At 45.2% G+C, this 5,817-nt stretch overlaps 1 long non-coding RNA gene across 2 annotated transcripts in view; it reads right to left on the reverse strand.

Annotated features, from left to right (window-relative positions):
* Positions 1-252: 252 nt before the first annotated feature.
* LOC115558332 (uncharacterized) overlaps positions 253-5,817 on the reverse strand; it is a 9,381-nt gene continuing 3,816 nt past the window's right edge. For both annotated transcript variants that reach the window (XR_003979316.1, XR_003979315.1), the window contains exon 2: positions 253-1,021. This is a non-coding gene — a long non-coding RNA (uncharacterized LOC115558332). The remainder of the gene's footprint in view (positions 1,022-5,817) is intronic.

Below are 5,817 nucleotides of genomic sequence, written 5' to 3' on the forward strand. Positions count from 1 at the left end.
TTTGTTAAAATAACCTTAAATTCTTCCCATCAATTCTAATGAGTCAACAAAGCCTTACAGAGATTAATGTGTCCCAAGGAACCATGACAATATTTTAGAAAATATGGTGGAAGGTAGTACAAATAAGAAAAAAAAAAAGGAAAAAAAATACATCTGAAATATATAGTAAAGCAATCCTGTTTGTAAAAATAACATAAATATCAATTTAATAATAATAAATATAACACAAAGTTGACCAAAAACAGATGGAAATATATTTTAAGGTTTTATTTGATTCAAAAGCGTAGGTAATGGAGTTAAAAAACACAAATAGTTTAATACTTTCTAAGCAATGTGAGTTTACAATATATTTATGAATTTCCCATGTAGTTTATGAGGATAACAATTTGTCCATCTGGGGCCTTAGCTAAATCTGCTAGTTTTATTGAGGGTTAAAAGTGAGGTAAGCGTCTGAAGAAACACAAAGCTGACCACCTCTTATAAGCAGACTAGTCCCAGGAGTCTGATAACCACTCCGCCTATTTCTGGACAACAATTTACTAGCTTACAAACATTTCAGTTTTGTTGTTGCTAAACAATTCCTTGCCGCATGGCCGGCAGTAAATAAATTCAGACATGGACGAGTATCCTGAACTTGGTTGGGGGGGGGGGGGGGGGCTGGAGGGTTGTGCGTGTGTGTTGGGGGGCTTGAGGGGTGTGTGTGTGGGGGGGGGGGCTAGTCTGCAGCTATTTTCTCTCACCTCGCCGCTTTTAGCAGACCGTGGCTGATTTCCTTCCTTGCGTGACTCTAGAGTGTAAACACAGAGCCAGGGTGACTCATCACTACTTCTCACTTCCATGGTCTGATATAAACACGCCAAGGGGTCAGGGGTCACATGAAGAGGAGGGGGGGGGGGGAGGTGAGGGGAGGGGGGGGGGGGGGGGGCACAGGACAGTATGTCTCCCCTTCAGACATCCTCTCTTCTGTACAGAATTCCCAGCTTCCTGTGGGCGCCAGTCACAAGTCCCCGGCCGACGCGACCTGGAAGGGAAGAAGAAAGAGAAACAGAAAGTTAAGAAGAAAAAAAAAAAACAGAAGACGCGACGTCGGGCCCCGGACGAACGCCATCGCTCTCCATCACACGGGTAACCGTGGCGATGGATCGGCGTTTATGGCCGCCCCGCTCTTTAGCGAAAATGGAAATTATAGGCCGTTCTGATGAGGCTGAATTTCGGCTTTGCCCTCGAGCGAGAGCGGGCATGCGATACAAATGAGAGGCTCCTCTCCTCTACGCCCCCTCCAGCGGCTGGAGGGAATGTCATTAATCACATTTACTGCTGGCTCATGAAGTGGTGAACTGATTTACAACTCGTGAAAACCCTGTTTACACGTTACCTGCCAAGCTGCCTATTGAGCCGATTGGAAATTTCAGAAAGTGAGATCTCTTTTATATGCCTGCCCCATGAAGCCTGCATTAGTGTAGGGCAGTTCGGGGTGGGGGGAGTGAAGGGAAGAGGGGTGGGGGGTGTGGGATGTGGGGACTGTTACTTCCTCTGCCTGGACCCCCCCCCCCCCCCCCCCCCCCCCCCCCCATCTGAAGAAGACGGGCCAAACACAATCCAGCATCAATCTCTGCGCTGTCACCTTGCTGCTCTACTGCTTTCCCAGCGCCATTGTTACAGAGCAGACCAGCGGAAAGAGGCCGGCAACAGGTGGACACGTGAAGCCTCCTGACAGCTAGGCACTCCGGTTCCTCCCCAGCTCCTCACGGCACTAACGCACAGGACACAAGCACGGTAGCCCAGCAGTGGACGGCTAGCAACGGTCATACAGTCGACACGCACTCAGCCCTGCAGGTCCGCACACAGGCCGATGATGACCGTACAGCGTAGACATTGGGTACAATAATCGATTGTTTGTGGACTTGTTTGGCTCCACAGCGATGCTTCGCGTCCTGCAATTGGAAAGCATTTCATCTTCGGCCCGGGGTAATGTTCGCCCACCTAGTAGCATGGGTTCCAGCCTCACTCCAGACCCTCATGGACTGCTCTGGTCTCTCTTCCATCTCTCTCTCTCTCTCTCTCCAATGCTCCACCCGGGATCACAGGCTAAAGCCTGGCAAGATGCTTGTCACATGATGCCCACGGTGTGCGATGCTTGACTGGGACCCCCCCAGTGCTCAGGAAATGCTCTCGGCCTTTTTCCCACCCTAGCCTTCCGTTGCGGAGAGTCCCGGCATTACGGGGGAATCCAGTAACCATCCAAGGCATTCCGGACTGATTCCGACCACGGCCGGGGCTATAGATTCCCACAGACAATGAGGATATGCTCTGGTTTTAAACCTGACTGTACAGCGCCGGAGCGCGCGGGTATCATGTTGTGACCTAACAGAGCTGTTTATGGCAGCACTGAGCAGCTTCAAGTTCCACAATAGGCAATTACCAGAGCCCACTCATCCACCGGTTCAAGACTACTCCTCTCAGTTCAATTTGTGGTTTTGTCTGAGGGTGGGTTGGGTTCTGTGCGGATTAAAAATAGGCATCGCATCCCAGACGTAAAAGAGAACTGCAAGGGGACATGAGACGTGCATTGCAAACGAAAAAAAAAAGCGATATCCCCCATTGTTGTTCACTGTTTGGGAATTCTTAATTGCTTTTTCCGAGGGAGCTCGCCGCCACAGGAAAATCCCCCTTCAGTGGCGGAGGGAAAAAGGGGGTAGGTGGGCCGGGGTGATAAACAACATGGCCGTTACGTAAACACACATGCACAAACCCCTGTCGCCTGATGCGTGCCCATCAAACGGCCATCCAGGCCCCTATCAAAGGAGCTGACCTGCGCCCCGAGCCAGTGGCGGCCCGCGTCTGGCGCGGCCCCCCCCCCCCGCTGTCGTCTTCTTCCCAGCTGTGGTCGTTCTGCTTCAGCTCTTCAGCTATTGACGTCTTCGCTCGTCTGCTTCAGAGGCAGACCGCTGTGGACCGGCCCTCTGCGGTTTCTGTAGCCGGGGAGGACGGGGGGAGGAGGGGGGGGGGGGGGGGGGGGCATGGTCTGAGACCAGGGCATGTTCCCGGTCGCGGTGTGGGGGGGGGGGGGGGGGGGGATGCTGAATCAGCCCAGAGCACACACTGGGGAACGGGCCAGTGAGAACTGAAGAGAGGGAGAGAGAGAGACTGGGGAGACTGAAAACCAGATGACAGTGCAGGGATTGCGATGGCTCCAGCCCATGCCTGATGAATTGGGGATTGTGCGCAGGGTAAAGGTGGGAGCGTGCACCTGTGCGTGGGGCTGCTGTGTGCAGCTTTAGGGAGACATCTCCCAAGCCAACTTTATCTGTCTTTGTCGGGAACGGCACAGCTACAATAGGGGACCTGTGGCTGGAATGCTGCTTGTAGATAAAGGAAGATATGTTTGATGCAAATGATGCACAATCTGTGTTGCAATGGGATAATAAAAAGTATGGCTAGTCTGCCATCTAAAAGATTATGCTTGTTAGTAAATAATCATTATTATCAAAGGTCTTCAGCATGACTCATTTAAATAAAAGTACTTTGTTGACATTACTCTGGTTCAATATATTCCCATAATAGTTATATATCCGTATTAAAACAGTGTGATATTGGACCATCTTAAAGACCATTTATATGGCATTATGTATTTAGTTGGCTGGTGCAATAAAAATAAAAAAACATAAATACTTAACAAACTTTGTATTTCCTAAAACCATAATGAAAGAAGTAATTATAGGTTATGTTTCAGGCTATATATTTTCCATTGAGAAAAAAGTTTGAATAGCAAACAATAATGTTATTAAATGGACAATATTATTATTATTATCGTTTGAAAGCAAATATAAATCAAATATTTCCCCCTGCATACTACTGCATCATTATGGACTTTGTCAATAAAACATTACTGTCCATTTGAAATAGGCTTTACTTTGTTTTGGCGAAAGGTTTACCGTAGCCTATACATTTGAATTGCATAGGCTGTTTCGCCCTTATATTAAGCTATATATATATCTTCGCCCCAAATAAGCTATATATCTATTGTCCAATGCTAATAGCCTTTTTATATAATAACTTATTTTAGCATTTCATGAGCTGAACGCATAAATTAAATTATATGGTATAAGGTTGCCTATTTTGGAGACTGGAAGTTTGCGCATGTTTCGTTTGACTGTAACTACAGCAGGGTTTGACGTCTGAGCAGCAGGCCTATCCAAGCTATGCCAAGTTTGCCTCGGAATGCGGTTTTAACAACGTCTTATGCACAATATAACTCCCGGGATGGTGACCACCCTGGATGAGCGGAATGATGTCTTCCTATAGGCCGACATGTTATTATTGGTGCCTACGCTTCACAAGTATTACATCATTCAGATAGACGACTGCAAGTAGGCCTACAATGAACGATAGGCCCAGTGTAGAACAATTAATATAGATATAGATAGATAGATAGATAGATAGATAGATAGATAGATAGATAGATAGATAGATAGATAGATAGATAGATAGATAGATAGATAGATAGATAGATAGATAGATAGATAGATAGATAGATAGATAGATAGATGGATAGATGGATAGATGGATAGATGGATAGAGATAGATCGATAGATGCGTTTATTGCCGTCTTTTGTACAGTAGTTTAGTTTGTTGTTTTCTTTATAAGTAGGATTCAATTGTATACAATTTACACTTTTTTTAATCTCTAAATTTATTAGAGTCAACTGAAATTTAAAACGTCGATCTAGAATCGAATGTTCTATAATAAAAGCACATTATTCTATTGCTATTATTAGCCTACTGGCCGTGCACAATTATAGTCTATATTAATTTAATTCTGGAGGAAAATTAACAAGTCAAAATGCTATTTAAAAAGAGGAACAGGAAAAGGCAATAAACAATCAAAACAAGGCAAAAATACAGCCACCATAAAGAGTAATGACAGTTTAAATTCCTCGTTTGATAAACTCCAAGGGGTTATAACAACACAACACAATGACCAAAACGTCAACACTAATTTAGAAACGCCCTTGCCATTACAGCCACTTTACTGAAATTTTCAATATAACGTCAATAACTATTTACATGAGTACCATAAAGATAATTGATTTGTTTCTGACAATTATAACTTATATTTTTAGGGCCATTTACAAATGTAAGCCTAATCAAATTCAGGTGGCAGCCTATTGCACAATGCTGTAGAACGCGGGCCAGGGCGCATGCATTGCGATCAAACGCATTTGTGATTACGCATAACATGCTATTAATACGGCCAATGTGTACAGTTAATTGTGCCTACAAGTGGCCACACGTTACACAGTATTTTAAAGGGCACCGTGCCAACACAATCTTCCTTTGCGCTCATGAGAGAAGGGCGCGGGGAGGGGGGTTAATTGTGAAATCCTGCCAAGAAAATTAAAAAGTCGTCGTGCGTCGTTCTCCTTGCTGTTGATTAGTTGAAAGGGTGGCGACCATCAACCACACAGCTCACATCCACGGGGCGATCCAGCGCGCGCAATCAGTGGTCTGCAAGCAATCCCCCTTCTTTCTTGTTCACATAAACACCACTTAAACAAAAATATACATGGCCACCTACAGCGCCATGGAAAGTGATGAAGGGATACCTACTCGGACACTATACTGTTTTCAATTAAAGGGACAACGCCAATGGGCAGTGTCGTGACGCGTGTCGCGGCGGTTCAATTGTCTCTGACGTTTCTTTTTTTGATAATGCGGACTAGTCACTTTCTGAAAATGTCGAAATAACAATAATAAAACGCAAATAAATGGCTATAGATATGTATAGTATATTATAGATAGTTTAATATGCTTAAA

The sequence above is a fragment of the Gadus morhua genome, chromosome 14 (assembly GCF_902167405.1).
Source record: "Gadus morhua chromosome 14, gadMor3.0, whole genome shotgun sequence".
Taxonomy (NCBI): domain Eukaryota; kingdom Metazoa; phylum Chordata; class Actinopteri; order Gadiformes; family Gadidae; genus Gadus; species Gadus morhua.